Below are 21296 nucleotides of genomic sequence, written 5' to 3' on the forward strand. Positions count from 1 at the left end.
CACCCACAGGGCTGGACACAACCCCACCGGGCTCAGGCCTGCCAGGTCCCAGCGCTCGGAGCCAGCAGCTGTGGGCTAGACACTGCCTCTCTCTGTTGACCCTGGAAGAAAACCATGACCAAGGGTGTAAGGGGCCCTTATGCCACAGGGCTCTGCAGCATAGCTAGGATTCAAACCTAGGAAGGCTGTGGGTCCAGGTGAACCCAACACACCCAGGTGAGCCCAGGTTCGGCCCCGGTGCCAGGAAACCTCTGAGAGAGACAGCATTTATGGATTCAAATGGTGTCCCCATAGCCTAAGTAGAACCCAGGATGGTGACAGTACCAAATAAAGAAAAAAAATACACCCTTTTATACATGTCATCTTGTTAAGTTACCCTAAAAAGAGTGGTTTGTGTGTTTTTAAAACGACACATCTAGATCAAGACACCCATTTTCTATTTCTAGCTGCTTATGGATAAAATTTTCAATAATATTTACAAAGAAAGGCATACAGGTATCATCCTCTTAGTACTTGTGACCCAAGACAGGTCATTAAAACAAACAAACAAACAAACACCTTTTTTCCCCCTAGTACTGAATTCGTGCCTTTTAACAGCTACAGAAGAGAGGAAACCATTTGCATTTCCCAAAAGGCCAAAGTCAATGTGGGTTTTGTGGGCTGGGAAACAAGGACCTCGTGGGTGTTCCTGGGGGCTGGTGGGAGGGAAAGGCACTCTTCCAGGCCTGTCTCCATTGACAGCTGAGCACCCTGAGCTATAAGAAAAAGGAACACATAAGGAAGACCAAGGCCATCATCCTTCCCACCCCAACAGTCGCAGCACTGATCATTGGTCATGAAAGCCCAGCCGCTCTTGGAGAAGTTTCTCCCCTTTGCTGTTTTAAAAAAAGGGTGGTCCGAGAACCTGGAGCACTGGTCACCCTTGGGAGCAGCCTAGAAATGCAGACTCTCTGCCCCACCCCAGACTTGCTGAATCAGAATCTGAGTTTTATCCGGTTGCATGGGGCATTCTTAGGCACAGAGCACCATTCATGTGGAAAGCACTGGTCTAAAGCTGGAACAAATTCTACAAGACCAAGAGCTTAGAAAGTGATTCTCCTGCCCTACAAGGGCCTGGCAAAGCTGACGCCAAGCCAAGTCACGAGAGAACAACCAGTTTTCTCCTGTAGGTAGACGAATAGCACCTTGGGGACAGGGAGTGGTCAGCCTGGGGACGTCACTCAGCTTCCACAGTGAGGCCTGGGCTTCCTTGTAAGCTGGATGTTAACACATAAACCTTGATTAGTTTGCAGAGTAGGGGGTTATTCTCTTCCCACCCCAACTTCAAAGATGCCAACACCACCCCACGTGTGCACTACGGCAGGACAGGAGGTGCTCCCAGCCGAGCCAGGATTTGTTCTCTCCCTTTCCAGCCTCTTGCCCTGCTTCCAAGAGTCAGCTCCAAGATGTTGGTGAGGCTGCAGAGGTGGAAACAGCGCACAATGGAACTGCACACAGACGCCCTGACTCCACGGGGGGAATCCAGCAAAATGACTCGGGTTTGGGCTGCTGTGACTGTGGCAAAGTTCTCCAGGACCTCCCTACTCAGTGTGGCCCGCGGACCAGCTGACCTGGGGAGTGACTGGAAATGCACCATCTCGGGCCGGCTGCACCTGAACCAGATCAGATGCCCAGCCAAGTTCAGGAGGACATGCTGACCCCCAGAGCGCGTGGGAACAGACACGCTGCAGCTGGAACGGCCGCCACCTGCACTCCCAGGGCTCCAGGGTCCCCCACAAGCCCACCATGAAGCACTAACTGAAGAAGATCCTGGAAAACCACCGTCAAAAGAAGGCAGGTCGACACCCTCCAACTTGCCCCCGGGAGGGGCAGGGGGGCTCCGCGCCCCCCTTCTGCCTCCTCTGCCACCTGCCACAGCCGCCCTGCTTCCCCGCCAACCTCCTCCGCTCCCCGGAGGAACTGCCTTCCAAACTCCACGTTGCCCTTCTCAGTCCCACACGCTTGTCCTGACGGCCCCAGACCCCAGGCCTCCAGCCCGACCGAAGGCGCTGAAGGAGAGAAAAGCCGACTCACTAGGGTGCCCTCTCAAGCCCCCACTCCACTTCCATCAGCCCCCGCTGCCGCTCGTTCGCCGGCTCCACTCCCGAAATCACTTCCTGCTTCCCTCCCGGCACACGTGTCCCACCAGCCACCAGGCCCCTCCCCGCCCGGCTGTGATTGGCAGATCCTGCCTGAGGAATAAATTCTCCGGTTCACAGCCTTCTTCAGGCTCAGAAACAGATGGGGCGGGTAGAACAGAGCCCTGAGGCCAAGCAGAAAGAACATTCTGCATGTATAAATAAACCCCTGCAGTCTTATCTGAAGCCGCAGAAACCCAAGGAAAGAGCACTTTGTCATGCCCCTGATATCATTTATGTCACTACACTCAGATATGCTCATGGCATCATAGAAGTAAAAGTAATAAGCAGTTTATGGAAGTGCTATTGAAATGTAAGGGGGTTTTTGTTATTTTAAGGGATTTTTTTAAGTAGCCCCCACCCATATGTCCAGAATTCATCAACTTCTCTCCATCTCCACTGCTGCCACCTCTGCCCAAAATAATATCTTTGACTCCTCATCCTGCCTGACCACCCAATTAATCTTTCCCAACGGTCCATTCTCCAAACAGTGCTTTTTAAAAAGCTATTAAGTCCAATTATGTCAGTCTACGACCGCAAACCCTCTGAGGACTCCTCACTGGAATAGGACTCAAGCTCCCTCCCTTAACCTCTGAAGCCCTACGTGACCTGGCTTGCTCGCTCTCGACCGCTGTCCCATTTCCTCAAGCTGCTTCAGCCAGGCTGGTCTGCCTTCTCTGTGAACACCAAGCCTACTCCTGCCTCAGGGCCTTTGCACTTGCTGTTCCCTCTGGAACACTGCCTAGAACCCCTGCCTGGTGCATCTGTCTCCCAGATTTGCACCTGGCTGGATCCTTCTTGTCATTTGGGTCTCAGCTCAAATGTCACCTCTGCAGAGGCCTCCCTTGAACACCTACTGTAATATAGACCTTCCAAGCCTCTTTATTTTCTTCACGGCACTTCTTGATATCTACCATTCTTATTTACTCAGTCCCCCAAATGCAAGCTCTGTGAGAGCAGTACCACGTCTGCCTTTTGCACTGCTGTGTCCCCAGCGCAAGGCACATAGTAGATACTCAATATTTATTGAATGGATAAGTCACTCAGATACAAAAGTATTATTTGTTGGCTACACCTTGCATATTAAAGACCTTGCTGAGAGTTAGGGGAAAACAATATTTGTATATTGGGTCAGACTGTCCAACTACTTCCTTCTAACCCGATAGTCATCCAGGGCTCTCGGCCAAGGGCAATTTTGCCCCACAGGGGACAATAGGCAAGTGGGGTGGTGCCAGTGGGTACATACACATCCAACAATGCCCAGGACAACCCCCACAACAAAGAACTGTCTGGACCAAAATGTCAACAGTGTCAAGACTGAGTAACCCCTGTATAATCCCATAAGGTAAGCTTCTTCCTATGAAATAATGATAAAAATCACTCTCTAAATTTTAATATGCCTTCAAGAAGCATCCGGCCTCAGTCAAGACACTGATCCACTCTAAAATGCATTTGATTCACCCAAAAATGCAAGAAAGAAGAGAACCAACTGCCCAACCAATCTTTAGAGTCCAGCACAATCACTGCACAAATACACGTACCATCAGACATGCTATGTGCTCAATTTCCTCCACCCCTTTGGGTCTTGATTGTGTAAGTTTCTGATGACATCCGCAGGACACTATGACATCACAGGGCTTCCTAAATGGAAATGCCTGGAAGGGCTCTGGCAGTGACTCCCCGACAGGTGGGACAGATCTGGCTGCTCTTGAGACTTTCTCTCCATTGTGACTGATAAACTGATGACAGGAGTCTAACCAGCCTTTTCCTACGCACCCTCCGAAGGAGCCGAGTGACTGGATGCCACTTTTCGGAGGCTGACACAGGGAAGAGCTGCCCTGGAGGGCTAGAGGGAGAAACTGAGTCAGCAGTCAGGTCCCTTCTCACTTTTGCCTAGATAAGGATTCTGAACCTGCACCACTGGTGCTCAAGTGGGGGCATAAAAGTACAGACTCTATTGACTATACAAATCTATTGTTGAGAGAGGAGTTTCCAGTACTGAGACAGGTATTTAAAATGCAAACCCAAGCTTACTCAACTGCTGGCTTAATATGACATGGAATTACTAGATAAGAACCACCACTGATTAAACTGAAACCAAGCCTGTCTCTAAGATGATAATCGGCGTAAGTCAGTTTTCTGAATTTTCCGCGTTTGCTTCAAACACGTCTTCTGCTTCTCATGAATAATTCTATGAAGGCCATTTTGTTATCATCACTAAGGGGAATCGCTGAACAAATAAATTCCATTTCACACCTGTTCCTTTATAGCTATACGGATCAATGAATGATCTGTTGGTTCATTCAACCATTCAGCAAATGTTTACTGCATACCTACTACCGTGTTTCTCCGAAAATAAGACCAGGGCTTATATTAATTTTTGCTCCAAAAGATGCATTAGGGCTTATGTTCAGGGGATGTCATCCTGAAAAATCATGCTAGAGCTTATTTTCCGGTCAGGTCTTCTTATTTTCGGGAAAACAAGGTATGTGACAGGCATGTTTGAAGCCCTGGATCCACATCAGTAAGTGAGACAGACACAATCTGTGCCCTCATGACGTTTCTGGTCTCGATACTCTGGACATGGCACTGATTGCACATTATAAATGAAGGCTTATTATGAAAACTATTGTATTAGTATTCAGCTATTCTTTCTTTCTCTTATTCCTCAGGAAACATCCACGCTTTCCTCCAGCCAGTGACAACAAATCAACAGGAGAGAACCGCGTCCTTTTGGCGGATAGAGAGGCAAGTGACCCCTGTGGCCACCTGCAAGGGGGTTGCTGGGAGTGGACAGTGCTCTAGGTGGGGAGAGGATAATTGCCAAGACGGGCTTCAGAAGAAAAGGACCTCGATTTAAGTCTTGTGATTTCTTTTTCATTCTAAAGTAATATTCATTTTCAGAGCTAAATGTCTAATTGTTTTCTTAAAGGGGACCCTTAAAATTGTATAAGCTTCAGAAGCCCCAAAAGCTGATGTGCCCAGAGTTGATGTTTAGAGATTTAAGCTGGAAAACAAATAGCTCCTTCTGGCAGGCAGAACATTGAACCCCTCCTCACCCAAAAAATGTCCATGTCCCAATCCCTGAAACTTGTGAGTAGGTACCTTACATGGCAAAAGTGTCTTTGCTGATGTGATTAAGTTAAAGATCTTGAGATGGGGAGATTATCCTGGATTATGCCGTAGGCCCACTATAATCACAAAGGCCCTTATAAGGAAGAAGAGAGAGGCCACAAAGTCCGAGGAGAGATGTGACAATGCAAGCGTGGGTCAAAGGGAGGCAGCTGTGAGCCCAGGAATGCAGGCAGCATCCAGACGCTGGAAAAGGCAAGGAGATGGATTCTCCTCTGCGACCTCCAGAATGAATGCACAGCCTCGCCAATTTTAACACTTCTGACATCTGGAACTGCAAGATAGTAAATTTATGTTGTTTTAAGCCACTACATTTCTGATGATTTGTTACAGGAATAATAGGAAACCCATACACTTCCTTTTGCCTGGAAGTATCTAATTTCACTGACACCCTTCTCCAGTGGAGCTATGAATCACCAAGACCGCCCTCGACGTCTTTGCCCGTGGTCATCAATAGGCAGAACTGGTTACCTAATTTGCAGGGCCTGGTGCTAAATGAAAACGGGAGGAGGTCCCTTATTCAAAAGGCAGGGGGAAAAGTGCCATTGAAAGTATGAAAATATAAAGTTTTCTCCTTTCCTCACATGTTTCCTCTGCTTACTGCAGAATCCACTGTCCCATCAGACTTTGCTTAGAAAACACCAGTGCAGAGATAAAATGATTAGGAATCTCAAGACGGTGACAGCAGACCAGTAAACCAAGCAGAGAGCCTTTCTGAGCGTGAGGCCATGAGTACCTGTACAGGTGTCTGCCTATGTGAGGCTGGCTGTGTCATGGAGGCGGAGGTGGCAGGCCAGGCTGAGGAAGGCCACAATGTCAACACTGGGAAATCAGGCCCAGGGTGGTTACTCAGCAAACAGCCCACAGAGAGATTCAGAACTAAGGCATTCAGGACAGAAGGACAGCATAGGGGAGACCATAACTAGACCGCCAAAGTCCTGATTCAAGCCAGCCCAGGGAGGGCAGAAGCAGACACCCTGTCAGGAGAGCCTGGGATTAGGGAAGGAGAAATTCCCATTCCTAGTGGGAAGGAGGGACTAGGCAAGGGAAAAAGCAGTGCCATCTCAGCAATTAGAAACTAGTAGACCAGTATCTGGTGTCTCCAAGTTTTCCAGGGACCTATGAAATGGTTAAGAATTGAAAAAATAGGCATACTGGATCCTGGGTTCAAAAAAAAACAAAACAAAACAAAAGGACAAAAACACCTGTAGAAATTTAAATTAATAAATGTTTAATTAATGTCCATAAAACCTTGTTAATTGTTGACTTTGATATTCACAAAAATTTAATTACATTCAGAAAACAATCTGAGGCTTAGCTTTTCTCACGTCAAGAGAACTCCTAAGTATGCATAATAATGGCCAAGAAATCACAGCCAAAGAATTTCAAAATCAAAATTATAAAGACCTGATTATTTTTATGGGGGAAAAAGTACTTGATGTGTAATGAGGGAGCAATTTAGTATGCTTGGTGCAATGTGAGATGAGATTTCACAAAACAGGAGTCCTTTGTGGGCCTACAAACATCCTAAGAGGCCCCAGGGAATGGGGAAGGAACCAGGATTCCAAGAAGCTCTAGTCCTCTTTCTAGGAACCCACAGAAGACAGGATAGTGGGAGGGAAGTCCCTTCAAGTACAGAAGAGAAGAAGGTATATAGGTGGTCCCTCAACCTTCTAGAATCAAAGAGAGAAGCAGGCCCCAAGGCTCTCCAGACCCCTTCACAATGAGCTGAGTGGCAACAAAATCAGGATGGAAACGTGTGGCTTCTGTACAAGGTCATCTGAGAAGCCCTGTCTGGTGCACTGAATGGTGGCCCAAAAAAAGATACGTTCAAATCCTAACCCCTGATGCCTGTGAATGTGTCCTTATTTGAGAAAAGGGTCTTTACAGATATAATTAAAGATCTCGAGATGAGATTACCCTGGATTAACCAGACCGGGTTCTAAATCCTATGACACGTGTACTACTTGTAAGAGACAGCGGGGAGAGGCAGGACACAGAGAAGAGAAGGCCCCATGAAGACGGGGTAAAGATGGACGTGATGCAGCCACAAGCCAAGGAATGACTGGAGCCCCCAGAACGTGGAAGAGGCAAGGAAGGCTTCTCCCCTAGAATCTTCAGAGAGAGCATGGCCCTGCCAACACCAAGATTTCAGGTGTTGAAACTTCTGGCCTGCACAACTGTGAGAGAATTTCTGTTGTTTAAGTCACCCTGTCTGTGGTATTTTGTTAGGTAGTCCTAACACACTAATACAGAGCCGAAGGTCACTGTAGTTTACACAGTAAAATTTTGTGCTGGGAAGAACCTCTACACACTTTGGGTCTAAAGCCTCTCCCGTGACAGACGGTGGCACAACCCTGGACATGGAGCTGGTTGCTGCCAGAACTGGGACTGGAACCCCACTCTCCCATCAGCCCCCTTTTTCCCACTTCACACACCTGTGAGTCCCTAATCACCCATCCTAAACCATCGGGTGAGAGTCACAGCTTTCCATCTCAACCAGGAAAAGGATTACGGTGAGCAAGCCGACAAGGAATGGCTCAGAACACCAATCCCAATATACCCTGTTTCCCCGAAAAGAAGACCTACCCCTAAAAGAAGCCCCAGTTAAGATCTCAGCCAGACAGACGCATTTAGTACGTTATGACGATGTTCCAGAAGAAGATGACATGACTGTATTTGAATAAATGTAGATTGTTGTACATGAAAAAAATAAGACAGCCCCTGAAAATAAGCCCTAATGGAGCAAAAATTAACGTAAGACCCCGTCTTATTTTCGGGGAAACAGGGTAAATGTTTCAAGTACTTTCCGGGCCTACTCACTGACAAAACAACTGGGGTTCCCATTCCCCATCTTAACACATCCTGAAAACAAGAAATAGGAATACTACAGTGATTTTCATGGTATAACTCCTACAACTATTTTAAAACAGTTTGTCATTAAGACTTTGCCCATTTTCACACTGACCTTTTACTTAAGTCGTCGTAACTGGCGAGGCTGTACAGTCTTGCCACGTGGCCAGAAAGCCTCAGCAGGGGCCTGCAAGAGACAATAACACAGACCGAAAGCCTCAGACACAAAAGGCACTCAGAGAATCATTTGTTTAATTAAATGGAGTGGTGGAGTCTGCAATTGGAACCGTGCCCTCTGTTCCTGCGAACGGGTTTGGCCCATCAGTATGATTTCCCAGGAACGTGCCTCATAGAAATATTTAACCTACAGGAGATAAAAGACAGTAATCATTCTAATGCTACACAAAAGAAGGACAGTACAATAAATTACAGAACATAAATACAGTGGACTTTTCCACAGTTAGTCAAAATGGTAAAGACCGCAGCAACACAGATGAAATATTTATGACGTCATATTTTGGGGGAAAAAGCAATATACAAAATTAGATGCCATTTGTGATCACAGTGGTTAAAAAAAAATACGCAAGTAACAAAACTGGAAAGGAAGTTATACAAATTAAAATAGTTGGGGCACTGGTGATGAGCGTGTAGAGTTTTTCTCCCCTTTCTATAATATTATGTTCCTTACATAATTTAAAAATATTTGAATAAGGTATAAAAGAAGGTGAGTACAGAAACCAAGCTTAAACAATAAGACCTGAAGACAGTAGTTACACTCCTGATTCTCAGCCCAAGACTCTCAGTCGATAAAATATACTCTCTGTGCTTATTATGTCCAAAGCTGCCTGCTCTTCAGAAAGCCAGGTTCCCTTGAAAATGTCCACCATTTGTTTTAATCAATCATTTCCCAAGAATTTTCTTTACCTCGTTAGCTCTTCCACAGGCCAGCTGCAGAATGAGAGAGATGGTCTCCATGACATGAGAACCCAACGCCCAAGGAAGGGCCCTCCCTTGCCACCACTCACACATGCTCCTCCAGGAGTCCCTGGGGATGGCCTGTCACCATGGGGCGAGCCTGTCACACTGTAGTTCACGTCTCTTGCCTTCCAGTTTCACAGACAGATGGTTGGCGGGGCCTTGGCTCAGACCGAACATCTGAGCCCTCAAACACCCACAGACGTGTGGGCTCCCACCACGTAGGGAGACCCCATTCCTCTGGCCATCTCAAGTGCTCCCCTGATACACCCTGGAAACCACAAGTTCAATGCAAAGTGTTCAAGTCTAAGGCTCCTTTTCTCCACCCTCCAGCCCCAGAAAAGGACAAAAGCAGGGCTTCCTCATGCAGGGCCCCTGACACATACCCAGAATGAATTCTTTTGCCCGTTTTTTAATTCATCAAAGACACACTTACGTAACTACCCACCAGAGCTTCAGATCAACACAAGATGCCAGGCCGACAGAATGAGAGGCTGTCGCTCCAGCCCAGAGCAAAGAAATTGGATTTTAATTTGCCTTTGCCTCATTCGGCTCTTGGATATATTAATAATTGATGAACACAATACTAGGCAGTCCCTTCAAGCTCAGGAACCCCAAGCTGAGAATCATGGCTACAGGGAGTAGACAATAAATTAAACACACTGTCTTGCCTTTGAGAAGCCAGGAAAACAACAATGTAAATATATCCATGCAAAACAGTTCACTATGTGAGTAACTCCCTACCCTTGTCCATTGCTGTTCTAACATGTATATCAATGAGGTTTTTCAGCCCTAAAGGGAATTATAATGAATGTGTGCTCTCCCCCTGGTGAGCAGAGAAGACAATAAATATTTGTCAAAGAAATGAGTGGTGACCTACATTTTTTTAAGACTATTAATTTTTACAGTGCATATTCCCAGGCAAGACTTCTAGAACGTGATCACACAAAAAACACTAAGTACGAAATTAATCAAAGAACTAAGTGCAGCTGCCACTCCAGGAGGCTGATAAAACTTGAGGTGACAAGGCCAGCTGGGAATTTAGGGAGGAGCTCACCCTAAGGTGTTCTCCCCCCCTTAAGTGCTTATTCCTTCTTCTCTCTCAAAGAGGTTTCCCCATCAGGGCCAGGTTGGGGTGACCGATGCCACACCAATTGAATGCCAGAAGTCCTAGAGCAGAGATTAAGGGCTAGAAGAATAAAGGAGATGGTGAGGGCAGGATCCTTAAAGAACAGTGTAGGATGAAGGTAGGCAGAGAGAAAGGGAGAAGGCAAACCTGATCAGGAGACCAGTTGAAGCAAAGGCCCAGAGGCAGAAATTAAACAGGAATGTTTGGCTAACCCCATGGAAATGAGTCAAGTCAGTCAGGGAGGGTTTAGAGCAGCGGTGTCCAAACTTTTTTCAATGTTTTTCCACCAAGGGCCATATGCGGTAAAATACACAAAGAGCCGGGCCACTCACTCGAGGTGAAGTATGTATTGCCTCGCCTGGTTTATTTAAGTAAACAAAATATATTTTTGGAATTTGCTGCGGGCCAATAAAAAACGGATCGCGGGCCGCAGTTGGCCCACGGGTCGCAGTTTGGACACCCCTGGTTTAGAGAGTGTGCTTACTGATTCTATATTAATTCATCTGCAAATCCACGTCAACACAGACCTTACACTCCATCTAACATGGTAGCCGTCTATTATATAAAATCTTGGACCTTTCAAAGGAAAGATGCATGGATATTTGCCACCCACTGAGACTACAAGCTACTTAAGAGTGAGGAAACCTCTGTCGCTTTTTGTCTACCAACCACAAAACTTATTTCCTTGAGGGCAAAAACCTGGACAACTGTTATCAGTCAGGAAATAATGAAAGTTTCAGAGTAGGGGCATGGCCTGCTCAAAGGAGGGGGAAGAATCTGGAATCGGTGGGTAACAGGGATGGAAGAAGAAAAGACAGGAGGTTGAGGGAGCATTCAGTGAAGACAAGTCCCAGCTAGAGGATGAGAAACACTTCCGGTGACACAAACTATGCCCTGAAATTAGGCAGTGAGGTTTCCTGACTTCATACCTACTTCCATGCCCAGAATAGGAGAGAAACAAAATAATGAAACAAAAAGCCCTTTTTGAGTCCCCAATGCAATGAGACTCCGAGCCTTCCTCATTCAAGGAAGTCTGAAAGGTCCACCTATGCCTTTCCCTTGGGCATAGAGTGGGGCTCATAGGGTGCTCAGCTACTCTGGTTTCAAAGGACTGAGGGCTTTGCTGGATGCAGGACTTTGGGTTTTAATTGGAACAGTTCTGGCCAAACCAGGATGAGTTTGGTCACAGCACATCATATCACACATGTGAAGGAAAGCGGACCATTCACGCACAGAACTTTGCAAAGGGTTTTCCCAGCAGTATCCACATTTAAATGAAAGTGGGAGCCATGCTCCCACTCCATCCACAGGTTTAGGAATACCACAGGTCAGGTGAGTGCCTTGCTTCTGGATGGGCATTTCCTGGGAGCTCCCAGGTGCTAAGCCTGGTGGAGATGCAAAATCTCACCCGACCTAACGAAGCAAATGTGCATTTTAACCAGATTCCCAGGCTATTTCTATACACCTGTCAAGTGTGAATTGCACAGGACTGAGGGCTAAAACTCATTCCTTCAGCAGTCGCTGAGTCTGTGCAAATGCTATTTCTTTTATTATTTCAAGAACAGGAAAACCATCCAAAAGTGCCAAGTGGATTATAGCTTTTGATTAGCAATTACAGCAATTACTGTACTGTCGGAAGGATACTGCCTAAAAACTATTTTACTTCCTCTCTCCCTTCTCCTCTCCAGATTTCAGGAAAGACAATGCGACAGTCGAAAACAACATCTTGGATTCAGTGGTTGCTTTGTTGATTAGCATTTCTCAGCCTCAGCACTACTGACATTTTGCACCAGATCATTCCCGGTTGTGACAACCAATAATGTCTCCAGACATTGCCCAGTGTCTCCTGAGGGGCAACACAGCCCCCAGTGGAGAACCACCATCTCAGACAGAAGAGACACTCTTAGGGCAACAAGAGTGAGACACTGCAATATTCTTTCCTGCCAGGGAGTTTGTTAAAGTCTTGAAAACTAGGCCAAGCTGATCCTGCAGGCGCCTGGAGAAAACCAGCTGGATGACCTAAGGGCCCACCCCATGTCTAAGGTGATGCTTTCTGGACGTGACACTAATGAAGACAAACAGCTCCACTGCCATCAGCTCAGACCGCCTGCCCCTCCACTTACAGCTGCTCTTTATCATTTAACCCTCAGAGCACATGGAAGACCTCTTCCCTTCTTAAATATAGCACCATGCTGAATGGTACTCGAGGGATTCTAACAGCACTGTTTAAAAAAAAACAAAAACAAAAAACAAAACACTGAGTAGTTCCTGTTAGAATCACCAGAGGAAACCATCTGGCTCACTCCTCAGCCTTGGTAGCATGAGGCACAGGCCAAACCAGCTGGGGCACTGGCAGCTCCAGTCCCTGCTGTCGGCAGTGCTATTTACTGTCTGAGTAGCCTCAGAAGGGTTGGGGTACTGAGGAGAACTCCCCCCTCCACCTCCAGGCCAGCCTGTGTCGCACCCTCACAACAGGCTTGTAAAGAAGGGTAAGGCCTGTATTTTGTTAATGCAAAGATGCGGGAACTACCACCCCACCCCCAGTTTAGCATCTCAGAAATCTGATCATTGCGGAACTGCCGTCAGCCCGGTGGCAGGTCGGAAGCAGGCATCATGATCATGATCCCACGATCCCACATCGAAAGCACAGGCGTAAAACTCTCCGTAGGGCCTCGGAGGTCGGAAAGAAGCAGAGAGCGACTCTTTTGGTCCCTAGGAGCTAGGTGGTTATGAAGAACGAGCAAGTAGAAGCAAGTCATATCATTTGGGGCAGTATGTTTTCCTTTTTCTTTCTTGGTGGTTCACAAAATAATAGTGTATCCGTGGGTTGATGGAGACTTAGAATCAATAAAATGCAGTGTCTTGCTCTCTAGCTGGGCTTGGTCTCACCAAAATCTCTTGTGATCAGTCTAAACCCTTTCTTCAGTAAGACTAGACCGCAATTAATCCCAACCTTCTATGCAATAATAATGTGTTCCATGCTCAACGATGATTAATGGGCCTTTTCTCAGCTTTGTTTTCCTCCTCTAGGCTCTTCCTCAGAACCCTACAGCGGTTTTGTTTCCCAATCCTCTCAGCATCACTGTGGCTGTCCTCTGAATTCTCTCCAACTAGTTGGTGTTTTTCTTCAATTACAGAGTGTCTATAATAAAGTATGGGGTAAGCTGCCAAGCTAGTGGGACATCTGGACCACAGCTGCGCACTAGTGGCAGAGGCTGGCTTCAACCCCTGAACATGAGCTGGGTTAGGGTTTCTGTGAGAGCCTGTGAACCAGAAACGAACCCCTCTGCAGTTCCCAGGACCGCAGAGTTCTCAAGGAAGTCATGAAACCAGAGAGGGCAGCTAGCATATCAGTATTACAAGCAGCTGCAGGTGACATTTATGCTGCCAGCCATCAGCCCTTCGACCTTTCAAGCAGATTTCTCTCTCAGGGCCTGTCTGAGCTCTGAGGTCCGTTGGTGATCCAACAAGGAATGACTAGAGACTAAAATAACTGCTTCACAGCCAGATGAAGACAAACTAGAAGGAGCTGGGACATGAGCCTTATGGCTGATGAGTCTCAGGGAGACCCCGTCTTCTTGCAGCAAGCCCAGCCTGGAGAGAGAGGAAGCCCCCTTTTTCTCTTTGGGCATCAAGAATTAGAAAATTCAGCTGCAACAAGGATGGACTTTGGGAACCTGCGGCATCAAGAAAAGACAAAGAAAGACCCAGTAATCCCACTTCTAGTGATTTATCCGAAGAAACCCCTAACATGTCTATCCATATGTCCATTGCAGCTTTATTTACAATAGCCAAGAAGCAGAGGCAGCCTGGGAGTCCATCAATGGATGAATGGATAAAGAAGAGGTGGTACAAACACAATGGAATGTTACTCAGCCATAAAAAAAGAACGAAATCTTGCCATCTGCCACAACGTGGATGAACCTAGAGGGTATTGTGCTGAGTGAAACAAGTCAGACAGAGAAAGACACATACAATAAGATTTCACTTATATGTGAAATCCAAAGAACAAAATAAACGAATAAAGAAAATAGAAACAAACTCATAGATACAGAGTATTTTGATGGCTGCCGGATGCGAGGGGGTTGGGGAGAATAGGTGAAAAAGGGATAGGGATTAAGAAGTACAAATTGGCAGTTACAAAAGAGTCATGGAGACGCCAAGTGTAGCACAGGGAATATAGTCAATAACATTATAACAACTATGTATGGTGTTACAGATATGTACTACGAGATTGATCGACGTGATTACTTCGTAAGTCATACAAATGTCCAATCACTATGCTGTACACCTGAAATGAACACCTGAAATGTCAATTGTAATTGAAAAATAAAAATTATCAAATAAAAAGATACCAGGGGGAGAAAGGAATGAAGCAGAGCACTATGAAGAATTATTCTGGGACAAGAGGCATTAACTAGAACTCACTTGGGCAAACCAGGATATGTGATTGCACTGTCGCTATATTGACACGTGTTTTTAAAATAAATGTATTTGTTTTAGTAGATTAAAAAAAAAAAAACAGAGAGAGCATGGTGGCCCAGCATAGGACGCTGTACAACATGGTGGGTTTTAAATACTTACTAGTAGAGGCAATCGCTAAATAGTCATCAAATGGATGGGGCATGGATCTTGGGATCGGCCTATGAAAACTTAACTTGCAACAGTTGTTTGTGGGGAGGGGAGGGGCTGTTGCTTTGTGATTGATTGGTCTGCATCTTCCCTGTGAGAACGTAAGCTCCACAGCACTTGGACGACACCACGATATTGTTCAGCCTTCTTTGACCGGCACCGAAAGAAATGACTTTGCTGAATTCACCAATGAATTCACTGGTTCAGAGACCTCCTTCTAGCTCAGACTAGAGATTCTCGACTGGTCAGGTTGGGGATGGGGTGGAGCGGGTTGGGGACATGTATCAGGGCCATCTCAGGAATTTTAAAAAATTACACACGCTAGCTAACACTTTACCGTGGGCAAAGTACCATTCTAAATACTTTACCCATCGCAACTCATTTAATCTTCAAAGCAACCTAATGAAGCTAACTACTGACACTATGCCCATTCTACAGATAGAGAGACTGCGGCAGGCCCCACGCTTAGGAATAGAGTGTCTAAGACACATCTCAATTGGCAAGGTCCTGTAGTAATTGAGAAGAACTGCCCTGGGGACACTGTCGGGGTGAAAGGGCCACAAACCCTTTATTGTGTCAGGCCAGAGACACAGTGGAGACCACTGCCTTAGCTCATCTAAGTCGCTGGCTGACCCAAATCAGTGGTTGGCTGGGGGGGAGGGGTGGCACACCAAAACGCACAAGCATCCTCTACTACGTCCCCCAAAATGGATGTGTGGCCTCTTCAACCCTACCTGTGACAGGGACCCTACCAGCAGTCTAGTGACAGTGTTGGGTCTCCCCCCACTGAGTTTCTGCCCAATAGTTCTCGGGTTGCCTCTGGAGCCGCCTATATGTTTTTCCTGTTACCTAAAGGCAGCACTCAGGCCACACCAACTCCTCCCGCTTCCAACCTAAATATGGGTTTTTCCAGCTGTTCTTCTCACGACCTCGCCCAGGCCCCGCCCCACCCTCGCCATTCCCCTTGGAGTATAGTGTGGCTGAGTAAACACCAAAGTGCTCCAAAGGACGGGGAGGGGTCGGCCCTGTCTGTCCTGTGACACAGATGCAGCCTCCCGCCCTGCAGCCTTATCGATTCCTCTCATGTTGTGCCTCACTGAAGTGTTGTCCTTTCTTACCACTTATAAAGCACAAAGGTGAATGTCCCTGGCCTTCTGCCATAACCCCTTCCTTATGGTCTTCCAAAATCCTGCTCAGCATGTCCACAATCGCATCTACTATACGTCTCCAAGCACACGACTCATCCGGGACAGGAACACAGGGGCTCAGCAGGCCCGGCCACTACTTGGGGTGCCCTCTGGAGATGGCTTAATCCCCATCTCTTGCCCCCACACCTTAGCCTGCCCTTCCATAAGTAAGGATTGGCCACGAGAGTGGCACCTACAGCCATCCACTGCTGCCTCCCATTCCCAGATCCAGAGCCGAGATGCACAAGGCAGCACAATTAGCCACATGAAACCATGAGACCAGACTCTGCCTGCGAGGGGGTTGGCGTTGGAATTGAGCAGGACCAAAGCTGCTTTATGATGATTTTTCCACAGGGTGCAGTGACCTTTCATTCCATGTTTATTTGGTAATGACCTTTAAAGAGCAACCAACAAAAATGAAATGCTTCAAAGGAAGAAATTAGACAATGCAGATGTTCCCCAGTGGTAAGTTATGCCCGAGGACTACGGGGGGAACATAAAAGCAGCCCTGTCCTGGGAAGCCACCGTCTAGCGTGTCCATTAGACCAATAAGCGAATACAAAGTTCTCGAAACCCTTGTCAGTCAGACCACTGAGGACCTGAAGCCAGGCTGACCTGGGCAGGAAACATGATTATTTCCTAAATTGAACCCAAATTACCAGTTGACATTTCATTTTGATTCTGTTTGGAGCAGAGGTAACTTGTGTTACTTGGATGCCCAACAAATGATTTATCATCTCAAAGAGGGAAAGTCCCACAGGTCTGCGGAAGGAGGCAGCCTGGTGAGCTTGGCATACCCCCATCCTGGCCTCGTTCCAGTGGAAGACGTCATTCAGTTACATTCATTGACTCATTACTGAGCATTCACTGCTCACGGAGCTCTTTGTTAAATGCTGGGGAGGCTTAAACACTCAAGAAAATGCAGCCCTTTAAGGTCAAACACACCTGGCCTACTGCATCCAAGGAGGCAGGTTCCTCTGTACCACAGTATGTTTCTCTTGTGTGTATGTTTCCTTTTACTGTGTATGCCCCATTCTTCTTTCTTTCCCACTCTCCCATGTTCCTCTTTCTGGCTTCTATTTAATCCTACCGATGATGGATGGCGCTCCCAGGAATTACCAAATGGTGATCCCTGGAGTGTCACAAATCACTGACCCTAAAATAGAAGCATCTGGGCAAACTTTCCTCCCGGGGAAGGGGCTTCCACAACGTCTTCTTGTCACCTCTACTCAGAACCAAGGACTTTGGCCTCTGCCACCTGATTAGAGAATCCCAGAATCTTCTGAACCTCTGTCCTAGGACAAGAGGTTCCTGCCCTGGGGGAGTCTGCTAGGGGATCCATTGGTGGGGACAGGGGAGGGAACCTACTTAGGGAGAGGGCATACTTTCCTCCCCGGGGAGGGGCTTCCACAACGTCTTCTTGTCACCTCTACTGGCCCATAACATCTACCTTGTTTCCCCAAAAATAAGACCTAGCTGGGCAATCAGTTCTAATGCGTCTTTTGGAGCAAAAATTAATATAAGACCCGGCATTATAAATATATTATATTATATTATACTATATTATACTATACTGTACTATATTATATTACAATGTATTATTTTATATTATATTAGATCCGGTATTATTATATAGTAAAATAAGACCCGGTCTTGTATTAAATTTTGCTCCAAAAGATGCATTAGAGCTGATTGTCCGGCTAGGTCTTATTTTCGGGGAAACACGGTATCACTGTCCGCAAGCAAAGGCTGCCTCACAAAAGCACTTACCTGGGGGGAGAGCTGAAGTCAGCGCCCAGCTCCACTCCCACCCTGAGGACCGCCTGGTCCACCTCCAGCTCCCTTAGGGACCGCAGAGGGAAATCAGAGCCTCGGGCGACATTACCAGGCAGACCACAGGTGGGAGCCAGGCAGCCCAGAGCAGGTAGGGGCTCCTGGGACTCCAGAATGGCTAACTGCGTGGGTCGTTCTCTGTGGGTGGAGGTGGATTAGGGGAGTTGGGGGTTGTGTGAGAAGAGTAGAGACTTCTCAAGATTCAGAACCTGTGGCGTGTCATTGCACTGCTCTGCTTCTTATGATGGGATGGAACTGGAGTGAGCTCTCCGCTGCCTACGTCTGTGATCCAAACCACTGAAAACAGCTACTCAAACAGATCCTTGTACCCCCTTGTTCACAGCAGCACTGCCACAGCAGCCTAAGGGTGGAAGCAACCCGGATGTCCATCAGCTAATGACTGGATAAACAAAATGTGGTACATCACCCGTGAAAAGGGATGCAGCACTGACACGGGCTACAACGTGGATGAGCCTCAAAAATATGCTCAGTGACAGAAGCCAGACACAAAAGGCCACATACCATATGATTCCATTTACATGAAATAGGCAGCATGAGCAAATCCATAAAAACTGAAAGCAGATTAGTGGTTGTCAGAGACGGGGGAGGGGGGAAGAAAGAATGGTTAGTAACTGCTTAATGGGTTATATTCACTTACAATGGTTAATTTTATGTTCTTCGTATTTCACCCCAATTATTTTAAAGTCTGTGATGAATTGTCTCACCACAATCAAGGTCCAACCGTGGGTTTCTGCAGACGCGTTTGTCTGACTTGGGAGGGGTCATACGCGGGAGCACTTCCTCCATTTCTATCCTGGAAGCCCCCATATCACTTTTCCCCCAAAAAAAACATAACTAAATGGAACTCTTATTTCTCTAGTGGAATTATATGCCTACTTGTTACTGACAGTCTGCCCAGCAAGACTGTAACTCCAGTGGGCAAGTAAGGACTCGTCTGGCCCAGTGTAGCACCCCAGTGCCTAGCCAAGGGTGGGTGCTCAATAAATGCTTTTGAATGAAAGAGAAAATGAAACTACGTAGACAGTCCTGTTTACATTTTTCCCATTTTTTAAAATAAAATGTGTGGATGGGAATGTAAAACGGTGTAGCTACTATGAAAAACAGTATGGAGTTTCCTCAAAAAATTCCAAGTAATATTACCATAAAATCTAGGTATATATCCAAAAGAATTGAAAACAGGATCTCAAAGGTAGATTTGCATTCCCTGGGGCACTATTTCCTATAGCCAAGAGGAGGAAGCAACCTAAATGTCCATCAAGGGATGAACAAATAAAGAAAATGTGGTCTGGATAGACAGTGGAATATTATTCAGCCTTGAAAAAGAAGGGAATTCCGACACATGGTTCAACATGGATGAACCTTGAGGACATTATACTAAGTGAAACAAGCCAGTCACAAAACGACAAATAGTGTATGATTCCACTCATATGGTACCTAAAGTCATCAGAGTCTTAGAAACAGAAAATAGATCTGTGGTTACCAAGGGCTGAGGAAACTGTTGTTCAATGGGGATACAATTTCGGTTTTGCAAGATGGAAATGTTCTAGAGATCTGCTGCACAATACGTATGTAGTTATCAATACCATACTGTACACTTAAAAATGGGTAAGACGGTGTACTGGAAAAATTCAGGCTTATATGTGTCTCCTTTACTACTCACACTGATCACTTCACTTCTGATACCAGATGTGGGGGGATTTACCCTCACCAGGCAATTCCCCACCACACCAGCTGGGGGTCCTACAATTTAACCCAGTTCTGACACTATCTACCTGGAGACAGCATCAGATCCGACAAGACTGCTCCTACCCCACTTCAGATGCCAACTGCAAGTAGTGGGTCCCCAGGTCACCCACTTCTGTCCGATTCAGCTACAAATCAAAGGTTCCCATGACCCCCTCGGGACCATTAATTTGCTAGAGGGGAATCACAGGACTCAGGAAATGCTTCTTATGTTTATTGAAGGAGATGATAAAGGATACAGATGAACGGCCAGTTGGAGACATATGTAAGGTGAGGTCTGGGAGGGTCCCGCGCACAGGGCCTCTGAGCCTGTGGAGTTGGGGTGTGTCACCTTCCTGTTACGTGGATGTATTCGCCCACCTGGAAGCTCTCAGAACTCCATATTACTGGGATTTTATGGAGGCTTCATCACGTGGGTATGACTGATCTTTAACTCCATTGCCAACCCTTCCCTCGCTGAAGAAGGTGGGAGGCCAAACATTCCAAGCTTCCAATTATGGCTTGATTTTTCTGGTGACCACCGCCATCCAGAAGCCATCCAGGAGTCACCTTATCCGACCAAAAGATGCTGTTATCACAGGAATTCACCAAGGTGTTAGGAGCCCTGAGTCAGGGATGGGGTCAACAATCAAATAAGAGAGCAAGAGCTGCTCCTGGGGTTCTTTTTTTTTTTTTTTTTCAAATTTATTTATTTATTTTTTAATTAGTTTCAGGTACACAAGACAAAGCAAAACTTAGACGTTTATCATTTATATCCCTCACACTGTGTGAACCCCCCTCCCCCCATCCACTATCCCTCTGTACGTTCCCCAAATTAATTTCAAACCCCCATGACCATCTTGTGGTTACCGACTATTTTTCAAAACCTCTCACCTTCCGCTCCTGGGGTTCTTTTCACTTAGGAAATTACAAGGGTTGTGGGAGCTCTGTGCAGGGAACCAGGGGGCAGAGACGAATATATATATTTTCTATTACCCCACAGATGGTAAATGTTATATGTTTTTTAACCACGATTTTTAAAAAGCTGTAGACACATGTACAAATGCATGTATAATTACTTATCTTTAATTTTTGTTTTTCATAAATGGGCTTGTGAGAGGGTGGCTGTGCCCACGAGAGCCCTGCTGCCTGGTTCTGAGTGGGGATGACCCTGGTGGGTGAGCAATGCCTGTGAGGAGTCAGTCCTGGGCTCCATCTCCTGTCCCCTGGAACCCATCAGCACAGATTGGAAAAGCGTCATATAGTTGCATGGAGATGCAGGGGAACCATCCAAACAGGCTTATGAAACAAGAGCCGTTAATGAGAAAAGTCAGCTAAAGCATTCTTTGCCAAGAAATAGGCTGCACAAAATGTGGCCCAGACAACGTCAAGATCAATTTGCAGTCAAAGCGGGTCTCCTAGGTAGAACAGGTCGGACCCCAGGACGGACTGAGTGGGAGTCAGAGGGCTCTGCTAACCTGTACTGGTTGAAACTTTCAAAGGAAAGAAGAAATCAAGAGAGACCTGGGCCCTCGTAAACTTTAATTTAAGGGTGGGCACACTTGGGCCAAGTCTTTTTGCCGCCTGTTTTTGCAAATAACGTTTTACTGGAACACAGCCATCATCACTCATTTA

The 21296-nt window shown here is 46.5% G+C and overlaps 1 protein-coding gene across 5 annotated transcripts in view; it reads right to left on the reverse strand.

Annotated features, from left to right (window-relative positions):
• SLC39A11 (solute carrier family 39 member 11) overlaps window positions 1-21296 on the reverse strand; it is a 359113-nt gene that overhangs the window by 290698 nt on the left and 47119 nt on the right. The window contains exon 2 of one of the 5 annotated variants that reach the window (XM_019740426.3): window positions 8278-8349. The exons of 2 other annotated variants lie outside the window; for them this stretch is intronic. The gene's annotated coding sequence lies outside the window, so the exon portion shown is untranslated. Of the gene's footprint in view, window positions 1-1184; window positions 1257-2073; window positions 2184-8277; window positions 8350-21296 lie in introns of those variants that run through there. 2 more of the 5 variants (XM_019740425.3, XM_074319973.2) reach the window with 2 other exon arrangements.

Source organism: Rhinolophus sinicus, chromosome 12 (genome assembly GCF_057876585.1).
Source record: "Rhinolophus sinicus isolate RSI-liver-muscle chromosome 12, RSI-T2T, whole genome shotgun sequence".
NCBI lineage: Eukaryota > Metazoa > Chordata > Mammalia > Chiroptera > Rhinolophidae > Rhinolophus > Rhinolophus sinicus.